Source organism: Adiantum capillus-veneris, chromosome 9 (assembly GCF_014529385.1).
Source record: "Adiantum capillus-veneris isolate H3 chromosome 9, ASM1452938v2, whole genome shotgun sequence".
NCBI lineage: Eukaryota > Viridiplantae > Streptophyta > Polypodiopsida > Polypodiales > Pteridaceae > Adiantum > Adiantum capillus-veneris.
This window is the reverse complement of record NC_140939.1, coordinates 5,065,640-5,085,711: the sequence shown is the minus strand read 5'-3', so window position 1 is coordinate 5,085,711 and position 20,072 is coordinate 5,065,640. Positions and strand designations below refer to the sequence as shown.

The 20,072-nt window shown below is 45.9% G+C and overlaps 1 long non-coding RNA gene and 1 pseudogene across 2 annotated transcripts in view; one reads left to right on the top strand and one right to left on the bottom strand.

The window, feature by feature from the left end:
- The window catches only part of LOC147450061 (uncharacterized), a 75,646-nt gene that overhangs the window by 34,793 nt on the left and 20,781 nt on the right, over positions 1–20,072 (bottom strand). The gene's annotated exons all lie outside the window — the stretch shown is intronic.
- On the top strand, positions 17,345–19,008 carry LOC147450063 (18S ribosomal RNA; annotated as a pseudogene).

The following is a 20,072-nucleotide window of genomic DNA, read 5'->3' as shown; positions in this document are numbered from 1 at the left end:
AAGTGACCCTACAAGTGTGGGAGCTCGAGGGCTACCCACGGGAGTAATCGACACGCGAATCGGAGCGCAAAACAGAGAATTACAGCTTGTCGTAATATTTCGCAAGTTTAGGGTTTTGGCTGGTTTAATGCCTACAGGGGACGCTGGGCCTAACCAACATGGCGGGCTTGTCTTTAGCTTCTACTGTTACCCTCTCGTTGGAGAGCAACTTTTAATATGCTGGGGCCGCATTACTCGATTGCCAAGTCACATCCGGAAATAGTAGTAAATTCTTACCTTCTATGAGTGTCAGTTCAAATCGAAAGGCTATTTTGGTCACATGTAGGGTCTCACAACTCTCCCCTAGAATGTGTTCCACGAGCTCTGTTAGGGTCGACTTTCCCGTGGCCCGAGGCCCCCACAAAAAGAGATCGAATTATTGTCGGGTATCTGACTAGCCTAAGGAATGCTCTCAACAGGTTAGCTTTAATATGTCTCCATCCATCAAAGTCAGGAGGAAGCTTTTTTAAATAGGTGTCATTTGTGTATACATATCCAACCCAATATTGGCGTAGCTTGTGCAAACCCACAAGGGGCTGGGTGGGTGTAGTTGCGCCTCTGACTAGTGAGAAATTAGTACTTCGTTAAGAAAGGGGAGCCCTGCATCAACCGTTCTGGCCCGCTTAAGGAGTTGGTGCAGGCGCTCTACCATTGACTTCAGAAAATGTTGGGAGCTCATCTTCCTCCTCTAGGGTCATGTAAATGTGGCTCTCATCTCCTTCATTTCGTCTTCTATTGTCACGTGACACATCCAACCTTATGTGTCCGTGGACAAGCTACAACATGATCAAGGTTCAGTCAGTCCAGTCAAGTTAGATTAGCAGTGATCTGGCACTTTTGTGAGTCTATTCGTAGACCGTGCATGCCCAGTCACTTAGCATAGATGCATATCCTCCGGTTGCACACCGCATGATCATCGAAATTCCCATCAAAATCCATTAGCATCAGTTAGGGAAATTTTCCAGTGCATTTAGCCTATTTTCCTATTTATTGGTATTTTCACTTATTCTTTTTAAGTGACTTTCCAACAAAAGTAGGTAGGGCAATTTTGCTAAGTTAATATATAAGCAAACCCAAGTTAGCACTTTCTGGCAGAAGAGGCAGCAGGAGCACCTTGCTCAACAGGCAACTTCTCAGCAGAACCCATCAGGAGGACCTAGCGTTTCCTCATCAAGACCAGGCTAGCGTTTTCTGCAGCAGACAGCCCTTGGCGTTTTTGCAGCAGATCATCTAGCGTTTGCAGAACTCCCAGATCAGCCTGGCGTTTTTGCAGACAACAGAACAGGCCTAGCGTTTTTGCAACTTGCATCCAGTCTTGCGTTTTGCAGATTCCCGGCGACAGATTGAGCATTAGCTACAGCGTTTTCAGTTTTCAGCCTTTAGTACCCGCAGATCAAGTCCCGAACCTCACAGATCTCACCTTCTCGCAGCAGTTCCTCGCCGCACGGTCAGTTTCCGCAAGGTTTACAGTTTCAGCCCGGAAAACGTAGATTTCAGCATCTGTGTTTTCAGAGCGTCGTCGTCGCATCGTCGTCATCGACATTGTCACCGACATAGAGTCAGAATTCAGCAGATAGAAGATTTGCAGATTTCAGCCCATAGCGTTTCTGGACAGCAGTAGAAAGATCTCAGATTTCAGCCATAAGGTCATCGTCGTCATCACCGTCGTCGTCATCGGCATAGTTCAACTTGCATCAGTCCATTGCATACGTATTGTACACCTTTGTGCAATAAAAGTAGACCACTCTCGCCGACGAGAGTGGGGCCTTCGGAGGAGGGTTTTACAACCTCTTGGGTGTCGTATCTCTTCTCTCTCCTCCTCTCAGTCTCATTCACTTGCACACACAATATCCACTCACTTTGTTCGTGATCATAGCACTCTCCATAAGACGGAAAACTCTCTTTCCCTAAGAACTAAAAGGAACCTTGAGCAATAAAGATCACTAATCTTGAGAAACTACAACATTCATTCCGCTGCACCTTACATCTATCCTATTGGGTTATCCCACCTTTGTTTTTATGATCATATCACCGCTCGTTTGGGAGCAGATAGGCCCAGGCCTCCTTATAATCAATGGGCCAGCAACGTCCCTACATGGACGTCCAAGTCAAGGTCCAACTCGGCTGTGCCCTTGGCCTCGCCAACTTGTTTTTCTGCTTGCTTCTCAAGTATTTATAAAGCACTCACTCACAGTTTGCATTCCACTCTCTTGTTTTGGTCATAGCACATTCTCACTAAGCAAGGAAGGCTCTCCCTTCCTCTAGAGTAAAAGGAACCTTGAGCACTCACTGATTACTCATCCTGAGCTTACACCATCATTTACTTCCGTTGCACATTACATTGGTATCAGAGCTCTTTGGGATTATACAGTATCTTCACTCAAGGAAAGAAGCACAAAGAACCACAAGAATTTTTTTTGGTTTGTTGTGGTCTCATGTAACCCAAGACCGCTTGTGCGTGTCGATCCGTAATCTGTGGTTTTAAAGAGTGGCAGGTAACCCAAGAAAGAAGTGCTTGTCCAACCTCCCCTCGTTCCTTTTTTCCACTCATTGAGAGCAGACCTTGCACTTAGAGGCAAGCCAATCGACGTGAGGTGGGAAAAAGAAGCCTTGGTGTGAGTGCAAGGCCGCCAAGGTGTGCACCCGCATAAAGGAGTTGAGCATGGGTAAGAGAAAAGCCTTCTTAAACACAGGTTGCAAGCCAAGAACCCCGAGTACTCAAGAACCCCAAGAACCCAAGAACCCAAGAACTCGGTGTATGGTCATCACCCAAAGAAGAATGGATACTTTGCGTGAAGGTGATGAGAGTGGAGTTGGAGAAGAGGAAGTTTCTACACCAGGAGGATTGTTCCCCAATCCTTCCCCATCCCCATCTACGTCATGGATAGCACTAAACCCTATGGAGGCTTTGGTCAAAACGATGATGGAGATGATGCTACAACAAGAGTCGCAACGCGCCACCATGGACCGCGAGCGTGAAGAAAGAAGGGCAGATATGGAGCTCGAGCATGAGCAAGCATGTGAGGCTCAACGCATAGTGGCCAAAGAGAAGCGAGCGGCCATGGAGTTAGAGCGAGAGGCGCAAAGAGACCAACGCATGCAGGAGTTGGTCCTACAAGTACTCTCCTCGAAGACCGAGCCACTCAAGGAGGTTGGCGAGTCATTACGTAGCATAGGTAGAGACGAAGATTCCAACAATCCAGTCACTGAGAAGTTGAGGTTTAGTAAATATGATGGTAAGATAGATGCATCTGTGATTCATTCTTGGTTGCATCAATTTAATACTTACTTTGCGACTAACAAGGAAACCAACAACAGTAAAGCGTTGACTACTGCCACATATCTAGCAGGTGATGCCATTAATTGGTATCCAGCTTGACAGTAGTCATAGTTGGTTGAGCATCTTAAGCATGCCAAGGAAGGCATACCCCTCTCTTTCAGTTGGGTCGACTTCCAAGACAAGCTCAAGGCGTGCTTCATGCCACCACAGTACTTAGATCGGTCAAACAAAGATTGGCATGGTCTTAAGCAAAATGGCAATCCTGTTATGTATTTTTCTGACTGTATTTTGCAAATTGGCGTCCAATTGCGCAAATCGAATGCCGAACGAAAAGAGGCTTTCCTTTTCAGGTTAGACGAGTACATCGAGTTCGATGTACAAGTTTTCAACCCTACGGACTACAATGACGCCGTCAGAATTTCTCTGGCACAAGAGATGAAGCACAACAAAGTTTGGAGAGGGGTTCGGAACCCCATCTGGTGTCCTCTCCTCTCTCTCTCTTGATCTAGCACTCTTATGCACTCTCACTCACAGTTTGCATTCCACTCTCTTGTTTTGGTCATCGCACATTCTCTCACTAAGAGCTTCACAATTCAGAGATAATGTCATAATGGGCTTTAAGTCGATTACAACAATAGCACTTCACAATTCAGAGATGTACCTCTAAATAGAAGACTAGTTGCATTGACATTCTCTCCATACCCATCCCAGTTAGTGAAAATGAAGCATCACCTTCATACAAAGACTCAATCGTATGCCCATATATTGGACTTTTCTTGTCTATAATGTGCCGAACCATCAATCCATATCTCAAATAGAAGACTTGCTTCACCAACCATCTCTCTCTCTCTCTCTCTCTCTCTCTCTCTCTCTCTCTCTCTCTCTCTCTCTCTCTCAACTTCACAGCATCAACAGAGACTACAATAGAGGATTCGAGCCATACTATCTCGACATCCAGAGTACACATGAGGATGGATTCATCACCCATTGTATCAGTGGTCACACATACCCCACACAGTTCAAGCTAGAAGCACTTCTCGATTCTTTTTAGTATCCCTTCATTTTCTATACCCAGAACTGGTATTAGATTCACCAGTTTGTAACGGACTCGTCTCATAGGTCATTTTGGCCTTTTGAAGATGTTAATATATTATATCATTTCATTTATTCTCTCTCTCTCTCTCTCTCTCTCTCTCTCTCTCTCTCTCTCTCTCTCTCTCTCTCTCTCTCTCTCTCTCTCTCTCTCTCTCTCTCTCTCTCTGCGCGCTGCTGCTGCTACTGGCGTAGAGGGCTGTTCTCTAGCAGGTCGCGAGCAAGGTGTCTTCAAAGACAGTGGGCTGCTCTCCCCCTCCCTCTGCGCGCGAACTGAGGGCTGAAGGCATGAGCTCTCTGTGCGAACTGCTCCTGTGCTGACCGTGTAGAGGGCTCTTCTCCAGCAGGTTGCGAGCAGGGTGTCTTCTATCGCAAAGTATTTACTTGGTGAGCCAAAGGCTCTTTTTCCAGTATCTGAACGTAGAAGCCACCACGTGGCATTGAATTTAAATTTTTTTTAAAAATATCGCTGCCATGAAAAGCTCTAAAAAAGAGCCTACTGCCATCAAAAGATTTAAACATTGTTGCCATGAAAAGCTCTAAACATTGCTACCATGAAAAGCTCTAAATAAATAAAAAACTCCATGTGAAAAGCTACCAAGTGAATAAAATAAAAAAAGCACTTTGCATTGCTCAATTGCTCTCAGAAGCATTTCGTAGGTTCCCCAGAAGGAGCTCGGAGCTTTGTCTACACGTTTGTCTCTGTCCACTCTTTGCAAGCGAGAGAGAGAGAGAGAGAGAGAGAGAGAGAGAGAGAGAGAGAGAGAGAGAGAGAGAGAGAGAGAGAGAGAGAGAGAGAGAGGGAGGAGGAGGAGGAGGAGAAGAAGAAGAAGAAGAGTTTTAACGTTGTAGGAAACTATCCCAAGAGACCTTAAAGATCTAGCTCACAAGGAGTTAAACTCAAGACATGTTATTCAAGAGGGAAATGGCATAAACAATCTACCACACTTGGGTGATAGAAACTTTATACCATTTTCCTCTTTTTATTAGTGCACACACACACACACACACCCAAGAAGAAGAGAGTTTTAACGTCGTAGGAAACTATCCCAAGAGACCTTAAAGATTTAGCCGACGAGAGAGAGAGAGAGAGAGAGAGAGAGAGAGAGAGAGAGAGAGAGAGAGAGAGAGAGAGAGAGAGAGAGAGAGAGAGAGAGAGAGTAGGCTATGACTCTAGTAGGCGATGATGGCTTCACTCGCGCATAAGCTTTAATGGAACCATCGAATGCGGACCCTACTGCCTTCTCATCCTCTGATCTATGGTGTTGGAACTTGGAAGTGGCAACCCCCATCTATGGTGTTGGAAGTAGCAATGCCCAGATAGCTGTACTGGCACCTTACACCTATTCACATGAAAGCGAAGAGCCATGAAGAAAAGCCTACCTCGTCGACATGACGAAAGCATTCTTCAGTAACATAGAGTCTGTAGGCCAAGCACCTCCCTATTCATTCCAGCAGTACAAGGTCAACAATGTCATTGTTTGCCCCATCGGCATATTGGAATCAGCTTCTTTTGCAGTGAAGCCTCAATACCTAAGTATAAGCCTACCTACGCCTTCCCCGCGTAGCGATCATAGCAGCTTTGTGTGCAACAAGACCCAGTGGCCAGCTGAACAGTATGTCCAGCTTCAACTACCTTACTCAGCTCATTTCTGCAGGTGCAGCTAGTTATGGCCAGCATTATGCCGCTTCAAGTATAGCTCATGCAGATTCAACAACCCTGTGCCCTCGTCCATCCTTCAATGTTCATGGAAATGATATGCAGCAGGTCCCCATGCCTAATTCTCAAGATTCACACCAATTCTTTTCCGTGATGTTTGCCCATGCAGCAGCAAGCCGGGAAAAAACCGAAAAGGAGTACTGGGGACCTTTCAAACCCTGGTTATATTTCGCAGATCATCAAGCTGGAGGGTACTTCCGATGCTTGTCGACGTGATGAGCACTCTCAAAGATTAGATATTTCGTGCGATCAACCCATGGCAGAGATGTGTTTAGTGCTACTGAAACAGAAGATATCAGATTTCAATCGATGATCAGTTGGCCTAAGCTGGAGTCGTATCACCAAAACTCATTGCCTTCGCAGGCCCATTCAGCACATTTTTCTGCTGATGATATTTGGCGATGCAGACAGTAGAGGCCGAAGAAATGGAAAGCGTAAACGTTGAAGTGGACATGAGGGCAGAAAAGCTTAGCAGGATCGGTCACACCCAAGCTTATGATGGTTATCCTCAAGTAATTAAGCTTCAGTGCTAGTTGCTTGCGATTTAGCAGAGTGTAAAAGATTAGTGGCAGACAGCTCAATGTCGAGAGAAAGGCATTGGGGAATATTGCCACTAGTACAAGTCATGGTTTGATGAGCCGTTGGCTTCAGTCACACTCCTCGTCCAGCTCTGTTGATAGCCTATCTGAAAATTTGATGAGGCAAGCATTTCGGAACGATCTGCAGACAAACAGAAAAAAATCTCATGACCAATTCAACGCAGAATATGGTGTCCGCAGGAGTTGGTTAATGTGTAGCTCCAAGGACATGCAGCAGCATTGCAGTGGAGGTCAAGTAGTCAATCATGCAGGTGCCTACGTTGCCAACCAGGATCAAAAGAATAATCAAAGAGCAGAAGCGGAAGCTAATTCTTTTTTCCACACAAAGAGATTTGATGTTGCAGAAGCCGAAGAACATGGACTGCGGAGTAATGACATTTCTGGAGACAATTAGCCTCCAGCAGCAGTTCACTGCTGGCCATTCAACAACTGGGTGGGATAGCAGAAACTTTACAGACAATATGGCCAATATTGCGGCCTGTAAAGAGCTTATCTTGCTAAACTGCATGTAGGCCAATGCGGGTGCAGTTGAGATTAGCAGCAACAATATACTGTAGCGTTGCTCTTCAGCAGATGCATACGCAGCAGGGAATGCTGGTGGTGTGGATTTGAGCGCCCAGCAGTTACTGCTTCGGAGCTCCCTTCTTGCCAATAACCACGATTCGGTGGCGGATCCTATGAGCAAAGGTCCATGTACGCAGCAGCTATCGGATCAAGTTCAGATGGCTGCAGATGGCAGACATCAGTTTGGTATTGTAGCCAACACAAACCCTCATTTTCCCTTGGAGGAAAGCTACTCCAGGGTGGGCAGTGAAAATCTTTTCACATCTTCCCGAAGGTCTTTTGTGCAGCAGGCGGTCGAGGTAGAAACTCCATATAGCAGCTATAGTATGCTGAACAGGCCAAGTGCAACTATCGCCAACAACGACTTAACGTTCCATAGTGCAGGGCATGCTGCTGTTAATATATTGTCTGAGTGCTTAACCAATTTCAGCATCAAGAGGACAGAGTTTGTGATCTACTGTTGAATGCATCTTGCAACCTCAAGATTCATAAATTATTTTATTTAGTTATACACTCAATATATCATATATGTTGGGTGCCAAGCGTTCTCTTGTGCAAATACATTCCTCATGATGCTACATCTTATCTCGATTTTCTTCTAGAGATGAGTCAGCTTTCTTTGCATCTCTTATTGGCTTAGCATATAGGATACATTACATCGGTAAAAATTCGAGGAGGTTTGTATGGACAGAGGGGTTGGCTGGGGTGCTGTGGATTGGAGGGCCGCCAGGGCTTGAGAAGGAGAGTTGGCCACATGGGGTGGTGGCGGAGACATCGATTGGACTAAACATATGGAATCTGGTTGTATGCAAAAAAGGGCTAGATTTCTCGCAGGATTCATGCCGCCACCTCAATTGCATCATTAACAGATACTAGTACCTCTGTCGTAAGCACTGGCTTCTGCATCTTTTGGAGGGATCGCACCTTGACGGCCTTCAAGTTGCATCGTTTGACTAGAGATATGAGTTTCTAATGGATGGCTGTTGCGCCCCCTACATGCAGAAAGTGGTTATAGGAGTCCCAAAATCGATGAATCTTTAGAGTTGTTTTTTGCTCATTACTGCTCAAAGCACGGGATTCACGAACATTCAGAAGCGGGCGCTCAATGCAAAAAACAAATCTATTGCTCTTGAAGTGAGATCGTTGTCAAAGGCATCAATAGATCTTTTACAATTGTTGGTGACGAGCTTGAGTATATTCTCCATGGCCACAAAAACACTCTTTACACAATCACCTTCGGGCGGTGTTGAAGAGAATTGCTACTTGATTGAGACCTTGATTAAAACCCCTTGGAAGAACATGTGCCAAATAGACTGACAAATTCGACGTCGTGTTGCCTTCAACTGCAGGTTGATGTATTGAGAAGTAAAACGACGGGCGTTTAGACGTTCTAGTTGGTCATAGCTTGCCACAATGCCTAATAGGCGGCTGAATGCAAGGTAGTATGGCTTCATAACTGCTAAATATGACAACGTCCCCGCCATGTTTTGGCTCTGTTTTGAAGGTGAATGATATCGAGCAGAACGCTACCCGTACTAATGCCCATGAGCGTCATGTAATAGTAGTTCATCAGATGCGTGTCTGGATTATTGAATGAGCGGAATGAATATAGTGCCTTCCGCTATGGGGATGCCGACCTCAAGATGCCCATTATCATGTGCAGTTAGGAAGCACGATACATAACACGGGTTAGTCGGCAAGGAGGCAAGACATAATTGCTGACTGAAGCAACTTACAACATGCGCACGCGCACGCGCGCGCACACACACACACACACACACACAGAGAGAGAGAGAGAGAGAGAGAGAGAGAGAGAGAGAGAGAGAGAGAGAGAGAGAGAGAGGGGGTAATACTGATTAGAGGACATAGAACATAAAGTTACATTTGCATGTTTTGTGTATGGCAAAGAGGACATATATTCACAACACTGCACGTTCCAAATTCACGAGCATGACTCCAACTCCACAACACTGCAAGGTCCGTTATTTGCATCCAATTTCCCATGCGCATGCGTTTGCTTGACACAAAACATAAACGCTACGGGGCATGGAATTGTCACGTGACACATTCAACCCTGTGTCCGTGGACAAGCTACAGCACGACAAGAGTTCAGTCAGTCCAGTCAGTCTAGATTAGAAGTGATCTAGCACTTTTGTGAGTCTATTCGTAGACTGTGTGTTATGTCCCGCTCACCGGAGAGGGGATCTAGCCCAGATGCCGTCGGGATGGGTGTCCAGTGTCCGGACGGACATAGTGTGAACACGGCTAGTGTGACCGGCCATTATTATAAAAGGGAGGCCAAGGCCTCATTTGTAGTTATCGACCCCCACTGACAGAGTGCCAGCCCGCGAGGCTAGGAGTACGCGAGGTCACCTCGAGGAGGTGAGGCCGGGTGGTATGGGACGCTCGGTCTTACAGGTGCACGCCTACGTCCTCAGACGCTAGCCCCAGCACGGGGGAGCTGTCGGATGGTGGCTAAGGTCGGGTGATTTGTCCGACGTGTGTCTGTAGGCGGTCCGTGTAGCCGGGAGATCCACTCTCCTCGTTCGTTTCATGGTATCAGAGCCGGCTTGGCTACGAAATGGACTGTGTGCACACCTACGTGCAATTTCTGACGAAACGGTTGTTTAACTAGTTACTTTTCTCCTCATGAGCGGGTATGCAGGTAAACAAATAATGTTCGGTTGCTGATTTTTAATGAAAATCAGCAAATTGGCAAGTGAAAGTGTTGAGAATTGATGGACTTTTATTGCTTTTGCTGATTTTCGATAAAAATCAGTGGTTTATTTATTTATCTGCTGACTTTAGACTAAATTCAGCACATAAAAGTTCTAATCCTTCTCTGTGCTCCTCTTTTGTGTGTTGTGCACACACACACACATAGAGAGAGAGAGAGAGAGAGAGAGAGAGAGAGAGAGAGAGAGAGAGAGAGACCTCTCTCTGTGTGTTTATTCGCATCTGCAGGAGACAATGGAAGAGAGACAGGCTTCCAGCGTTGGCTTCCAGCATGCGTTGTTTGTTTTGTCCAGCGTGGTGCTCAACTGGCAGCCCATCGTGTGTTTGGCACACGCGAGCGCAAGCTCCCCAAACTCATGCGCGTGTGCTCTCTCCCTCACTCCACGCGGCATCCGTACGGCAGAGCAGCGAACGATTTTTTTTAAAGTCCTGCGCTGGAGTTTTTTTTTACGATATCACTTAAGCTTGGTTTATTTAAATCAAGTGACCCTTTAATTTTAAATGACCAGGACATTTTGAGTTTTTTTAAGTATGGTCTGAAACCTGTGCTTTATTAAAAACTCACTTACAGAGTTGCAGAAACTTAAGAGAACAACATTTTTGCTCTCCTGCTCCTCTCTCGAGTTTGCTCTCTCCTACCTGCTCGCGCTCTCGCGCCCCCGCCATCACCTGCTCGCCTTCAGACGCTCACGCCGACGCATAGAGCTCCTCAAAGTTCAACTTTTCGCGACCGAAAAGTGCAGAAAAAGCCCAGTTTCGCGTGAAACTTCCAGTTTTTCACGCACTTTGCCATGGATTCCTTCAACTCAGATGTGCAGCTTGACGACGCGCCAGGTAATGTTCAAATTTCATTCACGCATGCTCTCTACACATGGATTACTAGTACTTTCCGGAGTTTCGACCAGCGTGTTACCGCTCTGGAAAACGCGAACGTTCAGACGAACCTTCGCTTGGCCTCTCTCGAAGGGGTCGTGCAAGGGCTTAGTTCCCGGCAGTTGGCTTACTGCTTTAGAAAATACGGCTCAGTCAATGACTGCGCGTATTTTCAAGAGCGAAACCCATCTTCAGCAATTGCAAACGCAGATTGCTGCTTTTGGGCGTTCACAGGGTGGTCCGACTGCCACGATTCCGTACAAAACTACAAATTTCTCAGGGGACGAGGAGTGTACGGAACTGGCCGTAAATAATTGGTTGCATCAATGGACCACGTATTTTGATCTCCATGGGGAGCATGATGAACGGATTATTCAGACGATTCCTCTCTATCTGCGCAGTAAGGCGCTTACCTGGTGGCGCGACATGACAGAGAAGCCTACGACGTGGGCTGATTTTTATGTGAAATTCAAGAGGGATTTCGCTAAAATGGACCCTTTGAAAGCTTATGCCAAACTGCAGAGTCTTTCGATGAAAACTCTGTCTTTTGATAAGTATACGACAGCTTTCAAAGAGGCGCTCACCTTTTGCAAGGTGGATTCTACGCACGCGGTGCACATGTACTTGCTGGGATTACATGAGGATTACCGTTGGGCCTTAATCAAGGACAAAGCCCCAACTGACGTCGAGGATGCAGTGGCAAAGGCTAGGACGTTCCATTTGATAAATGGAGCAAACTATGAGAAGAAAAGAACTGCAGACCATCAATCCGGTGAGGGTGCTTCGAGGAAGGAAGCCCGATTCCAGCATAAGTCCAAATCACCGCCGAGATCTTCTTAGGAGAAGAAGAAAGCCAAAAATGCTTCAATTGCTGATGCAGTGAAGAAGGGGGCTTGCTTCGGATGTGGCCAGAAGGGTCACCAAATCAAGGATTGCCCCAAGAAGAAGAAGACAAAGAAACCGCAAGGCCGACCTTCAGTTCAGATTCACGAGATCTTAGGTAACTCTGATGTCATTCAAGTTGAAATCCATCATTTAGCGCACAGTTCATGCACTAATTGTACTTTTAGCACCAAAGTGTTTGATAAGCACCGATCTTCTCCGTTTCCCCAGGAAGATCAATGGTCACGACGTGACCGTACTCCTTGATAATGGAAGCTCACACAATTTTGTGGATGCAAAATTGGTGTAGAAACTGAGCCTGCGGACGCGGGACAGTGACCATGAGTATCGCGTGAAGATGGCTCGTGGCGAGGATACGGATGTATGGAATCGGATGGTTCCAGACTTGTCACTCGAGCTAGCTAATTACAAAGAGAACCTGGATTTCCACATCATGCGCCTGGACAGAGCAGATGTTATTTTAGGAATTCCATGGTTTTATGATAAACAAGACTCATTGTATATAGACTATGTACATCACTCTCTTGTTTTTGTTAAGCAGAACATGCCTCATGTATCTGTGTTGCTTTGTAATCAGAAGTGTAATGGTTTTGCAATACCAGTTGTTACTGCGTTGGAAGTGTATAAAGAAATAAAGTCTTCTGATGTTGACTTTTATCAATGTGTACCATCTGCTGGTTTGATTCATTAGTGCTTGGTACTTCTGTCACTGAATTTCGTAAAAATGTTTCATGTTCTTCTGTTGAACTCGGGGACTCCAACGAATCCAACCTTATCCGGAAAATCATGATTGATTTCGAGGATGTTTTTCCTAATGATCTACCTCCTGGCTTGCCGCCTTCGAGAGGAGTAGATCATGGCATTGAATTGGTGGCTGGTAGCCAGCCCTTCTCAAAGCAACCCTATTGGTTTAGTAAAACCGAGGAGGACGAGATTTAGTGACAGCTGAAAGATTATCTCGACAGGGGTTTTATTCGACCAAGTAAGTCCCCGTAGGGAACGCTAGTGTTACTTTCCCAAAAGAAGGATAACACTATGCGCTTTTGCGTCGATTACAAAGGGTTGAACAAGCTCACTATCAAGAACAAGTATCCGCTCCCGCGCATAGACGATCTGATAGATCGGCTCATGGAGCGTTGTATTTTCCGAAGATAGACCTGCGATAGGCTATCATCAGATACGGATCAAACTGGAAGATATTCCTAAGTCAAGCTTCCATACGCGTTATGGTCACTACGAGTTTTTGGTCTTGCCTTTTGGTTTGACCAATGCTCCAACTACATTTCAGCAGATGATGAATGATCTGCTGAGACCATTTTTAGGCAACTTCGTTGTTGTATTTCTCGATGATATCTTGATCTACAGCCGAAGTTTGCCTGAGCACCTAGCGCATATACGCACTGTTCTCGAAGTACTGAGGACTGAGAAGCTTTACGCTAAGACTTCTAAGTGTGAATTCTTTAGTACTTGGGTCATATCTTTAGTACTTGAGCTTCTGTACTTGGGTCATATCATTACTCGCGATGGAATTCGCGTTGACCCTGAAAAGTTGGATAAATTGCGAAATTGGCCCATTCTGAAGAATGTACGCCAAGTAAAGTCTTTTTTAGGCTTTACTAGATTCTTTCGCAAGTTTAACAAGGATTACTCTCAAGTTGCTGCTCCGCTTACGCAACTTTTAAAAGGAGGGGTGAGAGGGCCAAAGACTTCAGGTCCTCATCGTAAAGGTAATCCCCCTGTTGTCTGGAATGAGCGTCTCGACGAGAGCTTTCGGACACTAAAGCACTTGGTGACTACTGCACAAATATTGCAGATTGTGGATCCTAGCAAACCGTTTGTGGTTGAAACGGATGCTAGTGATTATGCTATTGGTGTAGCATTATACCAGGATGGACGTCCTGTTGCGTTAGAAAGTAAGAGACTTTTTGACGCTGAGATGCGTTATCCAACGTATGAGAAGGAGCTTTGCGCCGTAGTCCACGCCTTGAGGAAATGGCGGCACTACTTGTATGGCTCTACGTTTGTTGCATGGACAGATCATCACTCCTTGCGCTATATCTGTGATCAGGGTGATCTTAGAGGCCGGAAAGCTAGATGGATTGAGCTTATGCAAGAGTTTGACTTTGAGATCTGTTATAGAAAGGGATCTAGCAATCGAGTTGCCGATGCGCTTAGCAGGATTCCTGAGGTCAATGCCTTGTCTATGGCTAAAATCTCAACGGATTTCTATCTCTCTCTCCGAGGGCTATGTCGTTCTAATGGCCATTTTGGCAAGATATGGAACGAGGTCGAAGCGGGGCATGACTCGCATACAGGCTTGGGTGGTCCGGAGACCCAAGTGAGTCGTGCTGGAGAGACGAGACAGCGACAATATTCCATTAGAGGTGGACTATTGTTCAGAAATGGTAAAGTTTCCGTGCCGGAAATCGATGAGGTTCGACAAAGGATTTTGTGCGAATGCCACAATGTTCCTAGCGCTGGGCACCCAGGCATCTAGAGAACTTTGGCTTTGGTTAAACGATTGGCCAAGAATGCGCTCTTACATAGAGAGCTATGTGAAGAGATGCGCTCAGTGTCAGATCAATAAGTCAAAGCACCTTAGGAAAGTTGACCTGTTACATCCATTGGAAATCCCAGATGCCAAGTGGCAGAGTATTTCCATGGATTTCACGTTGGTTTGCCAAATACTAGTCGGGGCAATGACGCTATTTGGGTTGTGGTCGATAGACTCACAAAAATGGCGAAGTTTATACCAACGAAGTCGACAATAAAAAGCCATGAGTTGGCAGTTTTATTTGTCGATCAGCTTTATAAGCTATATGGTTTGCCAGAGGATATCGTCAGTGATTGGGATTCTAAGTTCACTGGCCGATTTTGGCGAGATATGTTCGCTCATCTTTAAACGAAGTTGAGTATGTCGTCTTCTGACCATCTTGAGTCCGACGGACAAACTGAGAGGATGAATCAGACGTTAGAGGACATGTTGAGAGCCTATGTCTCTCATAGGCAATCTGACTGGGAAAGGTGTCTTCCACAGTTAGAGTTTGCCTATAATAGTAGCAAGCATTCTGCTACTGGATTTAGCCCATTCATGCTGATATATGATTTGAGCCTAAATCCCCAATTGCTATTGGCTTAGAGAAAGTCAAGGAACGCCAAGCTCGTGTTTTCCTGTATGACATGCAAGAAATGCTCGAATTGGCTAAGGATAGTATAAGAACGGCTCGTGATCGAGTCACTATTTATGCTAATCAAAAGAGATCTCCAAGGACTCTGGATGTGGGACAATGGGTCTATCTGAAGAGACCCAAGGATTCCAAGACTATGCGAACAGGAAAGCATTATAAGCTTTCAGCTAGATATTGTGGTCCGTTCTTTATCACAAAGAAAATTGGCCAAGTTGCCTATAAATTGGCTCTTCCTTCGGATGTTAGTGTACATCCAATGTTTCATGTCAGCCGCCTTAAAGTGAAATTGGGCGAAGCCGACGTTGTTGTGCCTATCGAGGAAAATGTATGGCAAGATATTGCGCCCGCGGAAAAGAGCAGAACTCGGGTGAAGAGAAGATCCTTCTCAAACACAAATTGAAAGCGAAAGAAGAACCTCAAGAACCTAGACTCTCAAGAACCCAAGTTCCTCGTGAACTTAAGAACCCAAGACTTCAGTGGATGGTCATCACTCGAAGCGGAATGGATACTTCGCTTAGAGGTGATGAGCATGAGAGAGGCGAAGAAGAATTTTCCCCACCAGGAGGTTTTTCCGACCCTCCCCCTTCCCCATCTACACCAAGGATTGCACTAACTCCTTTGGACGAGTTGAAGAAGATGTTTATGGAAAGGAAGTTAGAACGCGAAGCAAGAAATGCAGAAATGGATCGCAGACACGCAGAAAGAAGAGCAGAAAGAAAAGCAGAAAGAAAGAGCAGAATTGGATCGTGAGCGTGCTAAATTGGATCGTGAGTCACTTCGTAGACCGTACATGCCCAGTCACTTAGTGTAGATGCATATCCTCTGGTTGCACACAGCATGATCATAAGCATTCCCATCAGAATCCATCAAAATCCTTCAAGGGAATTTTCCAGTGCTTTTAGCCTATTTTACCTATTTTTGACATTTTTCACTTATTATTTTTAAGTGACTTTTGTTGGAAAGTAGGTAGGGCAAATTGAGTAAGTTTGTATATAAGCAAACCTAGACTAGCACTATTTGGCAGAAGAGGCAACAGGAGCCAAGCTCAGCAGGCAACTTCTCAGGCAAAAACTTGGTGGTCTCCCCTCCAAGCAAGAAGGACTCAGCACTTGGCATTTTTCTTCAAGGAGATCCTCGCCATACACCTCCAGACATTGGCGTTTTTGCATCAGGTAGCCATCGCCATTAGACCACATCCCCAGCGTTTTTGATCCCAGATCTTCACTGCAATGACCCCTCAGCCCTAGCGCTAGTAAGAAGCCCAGATCGCCCTCCTTTCTGGCAGCGTTTTTCAGCAAGGAAGCAGTCCCAGATTCAGCCTAAAGACTACCAGTTTTCAGCCTACAGTAGATGCAGATTTTCAGCCCTAAAGACCAGCAAAATCAGCGTTTTCGGCAACATCAGAATTCAGCCAGTAGCGTTTTTGGACAGCAGATAAAGAGTAGCAGATTTCAGCCATAAAGTCGGTCTCACCATCACCGTCGTCATCGTCGACATAGCCTAGACTTGCATCAGTCCCATGCATTCAATTTGTACCAATTTGTGCAATCATAAGTAGACCACTCTCGCCGACGAGAGTGGGGCCTTCGGAGGAGGGTTTTACGTTGTCTCTGTTGTCGTATCTCTCTTCTCTCTCTATCTCTCAGTCTCATAAACTTTCACGCACAGTGTCCGTTCACTTTGTTTGTGATTATAGCACTCTCTCACTAAGAACGGAAGGCTCTACCTTCCATAAGAACAAAAGGAACCTCGAGCACAGTTCGGAGCACTGATCTGAGCAAAGCGCAAACATTCATTCCGCTGCACCTAACAGGCACACCTTCTGTTTCTTATAATTTTTGGAGAGACCACAGTGCCAGCTCTCCACTATACTTTTGTATGGCACCTCTGTATGACGTGCACTGTATACTTTGCACTTTCAGTTTGTGACGTTTCATTGCAAGATGATATGTTTAACTATTCACATTGCTTTTTTGTAGTTTGATTGAAATATCGGCCTGTAGATTGGACAATCAAAAAGCATCGGTACAACATTGCAGGTCAGTAAAGCACCTCATTTATTGTTGCTATTCATTCATGCTTTATCTATTTGCTTGTTTAGAATTTTCCGCATTACTTCCTTTGCTTCGGTTTATGTGGATCTCGTTTTCAGAACTATACATTCGGTGTCGATCAACATCTGCACATGTTAGTTACACACGCAAATCTTTGCGTACGGTTGCTAGCCAATGCATGTGATGTATTACAGTAGTGAATGCATGTGGTGTATCGCAATAGTGAATTCACCTTGTGCATCTTTCCTTTAGCTCTAATAATTGATGCCATACTATATATGTCCTCGTTTCTCCCGTACTAGGTACAGGAATGAACGCTGGCGATATGCTTAACACATGCAAGTTGAACGTTGTTTTCTGTTTATAGAACAGTTGAAGACAAAGTGGCAAACGGGTGCGTAACGCGTGGGAATCTGCCAAACAGTTTGTGCCGAATCCCAAAGAAACGAAAGCAAAAAAGCAAGCTTCGATAAAGCTAAAAAGCGCTATTTGATAAGCCTGCGTAGTATTAGGTAGCTGGTTGGGTAAAGGCTGACCAAGCCGCAGATACTTAGCTGATCTTTTCGGACGATCAGCCACACTGATACTGAGACACGGCCCAGACTCCATAGGGAGGCAGCAGTGGGGAATATTGGACAATGGGCGAAAGCCCGATCCAGCAATATCGCGTGAGTGAGTGAAAAACGTCGTGTTAGCGAGGAAGGGCAATGCCGCTTGTAAAGCTCTTTCGTCGAGTGACGATTATGACAAGACTCGAAAAAGAAGCCCCGGCTAATTCCGTGCCAGCAGCCGCGGTAAGACGGGAGGGGCTAGTGTTATTCGGAATGACTGGGCGTAAAGGGCACGTAGGCAGTGAATCAGGTTGAAAGTTAAAGGCGCCAGCTCAACTGGCGGAATGCTTTCAAAACCAATTCACTTGAGTGGGATAGAGGGGAGTGGAATTTCGTGTGGTAGGGATAAAATCCGGAGATATACGAAAGAACGCCGAAGTAGCGAAGGCAGCTTTCTGGGTTTCTACTGACGCTAGGGTGCGAAAGCTTGGGGAGCAAACAGGATTAGATACCCTGGTAGTCCATGCCGTAAACGATGAGTGTTCGTCCTTGGTCCGCGGATTGGGGGCTCAGCTAACGCATTAAACACTCCGCTTGGGGAGTACGGTCGCAAGACTGAAACTCAAAGGAATTGATGGGGCCTTGCACAAGTGGTGGAGCATGTGGTTTAATTCGATACAACGCGCAAAACCTTACCAGCCCTTGACATATGAACACTTGACGTATGAAAACTGGACATATGAACAAGTGTGCTTGTCCTTAACGGGATGAAACGAAAATTCATACAGGTGCTGCATGGCTGTCGTCAGCTCGTGTCGTGAGACGTTTTTGGTTAACTCCTATAACGAGCGAAACCCTTGTTTTGTGTTGCTAAGACATGCTGCTCTCAAAGGATCAATGTCATTATTTACTTGTCAGCGGGGCGGTACGGGATTGATGACACTTCCTCTGTGCCGATGTTGCACTCACAGGAGACTGCCTATAGTTCTACTATGGAGGAAGGTGGGGATGACGTCAAGTCCGCATGGCCCTTATGGGCTGAGCTACACACGTGCTACAATGGCAATTACAATAGGAAGCAGGGCCGTAAGGCGGAGCGAATCCATAAAGATTGCCTCAGTTCGGATTGTTCTCTGCAACTCAAGAACATGAAGTTGGAATCGCTAGTAATCGCGGATCAGCATGCCGCGGTGAATACGTACCCGGGCCCCGTACACACCGCCCGTCACACCCTGGGAATTGGTTTCGCCCAAAGCATCGACCAGAGATCACCTATTGCTAAAGTGTTTCATGCCGGCGTTGAGTGTGGCCCATTTTGGTATGGGTGGTCTCCTTGGCGCATATCACGGTTGGGTCAGTGACTGGGGTGAAGTCGTAACATGGTAGTCGTAGGGGAACCTGTGGCTGGAGGGAATCTTAAAGGGAGGCGCTAGCGTCTTTTTATTAACTGTACGTGAGTTGATAAAGTCAATTCGTTCGGGTAAGCTAACTGTGCGAGGGGGAAGTGTGGGGTTGGTAGCGATTAAATAATCAAAGGCTTGTACTAGCTGTATTTGCATTTTCTCTGGTAGGTGCTTTTGTCGTTAGCACTTTTTTGTTTCTTAATCAAGCGTGTTTGTTTTGTCCGGGCATCCTAGTAAAACGCGGAACACCTGATCCCATTCCGACCTCGATATGTGAAAAGCGTTTTCCGCTATATGTACTGAGAATTGTCGGGAGACATAGTTGACAGCCCGGACCCACTAAAGATGCGAAGAGGAGAAGAGAAAGGAACGCCATAACGGATAGCAAAAGCTAGGCAATTCTTCGAATTAACTGCAGTAATTCGACCACCAAAGCGATGACGTGGCTGCAGTCATTCTAAACAATTGCTAGCGGCGGATGCTGCAGTCATTTGACCTTTCCTTGCTATCCGAGTGGATGCTTCCACTGGGCGGGGACTGGACCAATGTGCTCTCGCCTTGACGTTGGCGGTCCGGCTTATGGAGAAGAGACCAAGGCCTTCTTTGACCAAGAGTCACACCTTTATGAAAATATTGCATCGGCACTTGTACCCTAACGTTGACCTTAAATTAGAGATGAGAAAAATGTATAGTCCAATCTCAATCGAGAGATAGAGCGGCTTGAAAAGGCCGTGCGACTTGAGGAGCATAAGGCAATGGTTATGGCAGCTGCCAAACTCAAGACCAACGTTGTACTTACCGGCACTTTCCTTTCGGGAGCCTAAGGTCCCTCTCTTCCGCCGGGCAGGGTAAGTGCCTGCAGCGCCCACTTTTGCCGGGGGAAGTGCCTAACGGCACTAACTCTTTCTCAACATTCCATTCTTTTCAAATCGAAAAGAGAAAACTGTTTGAAAAGAAATGGCTGGCTGAAATGAGATTCCGCAGAATGCAAAATTGCTTGCGTTAGGGCAAACGTCACTCCGCTGGAGAGAGAGGGCCCTAAAAAAGCGCGCTTCTTTGGTTATCCCTTT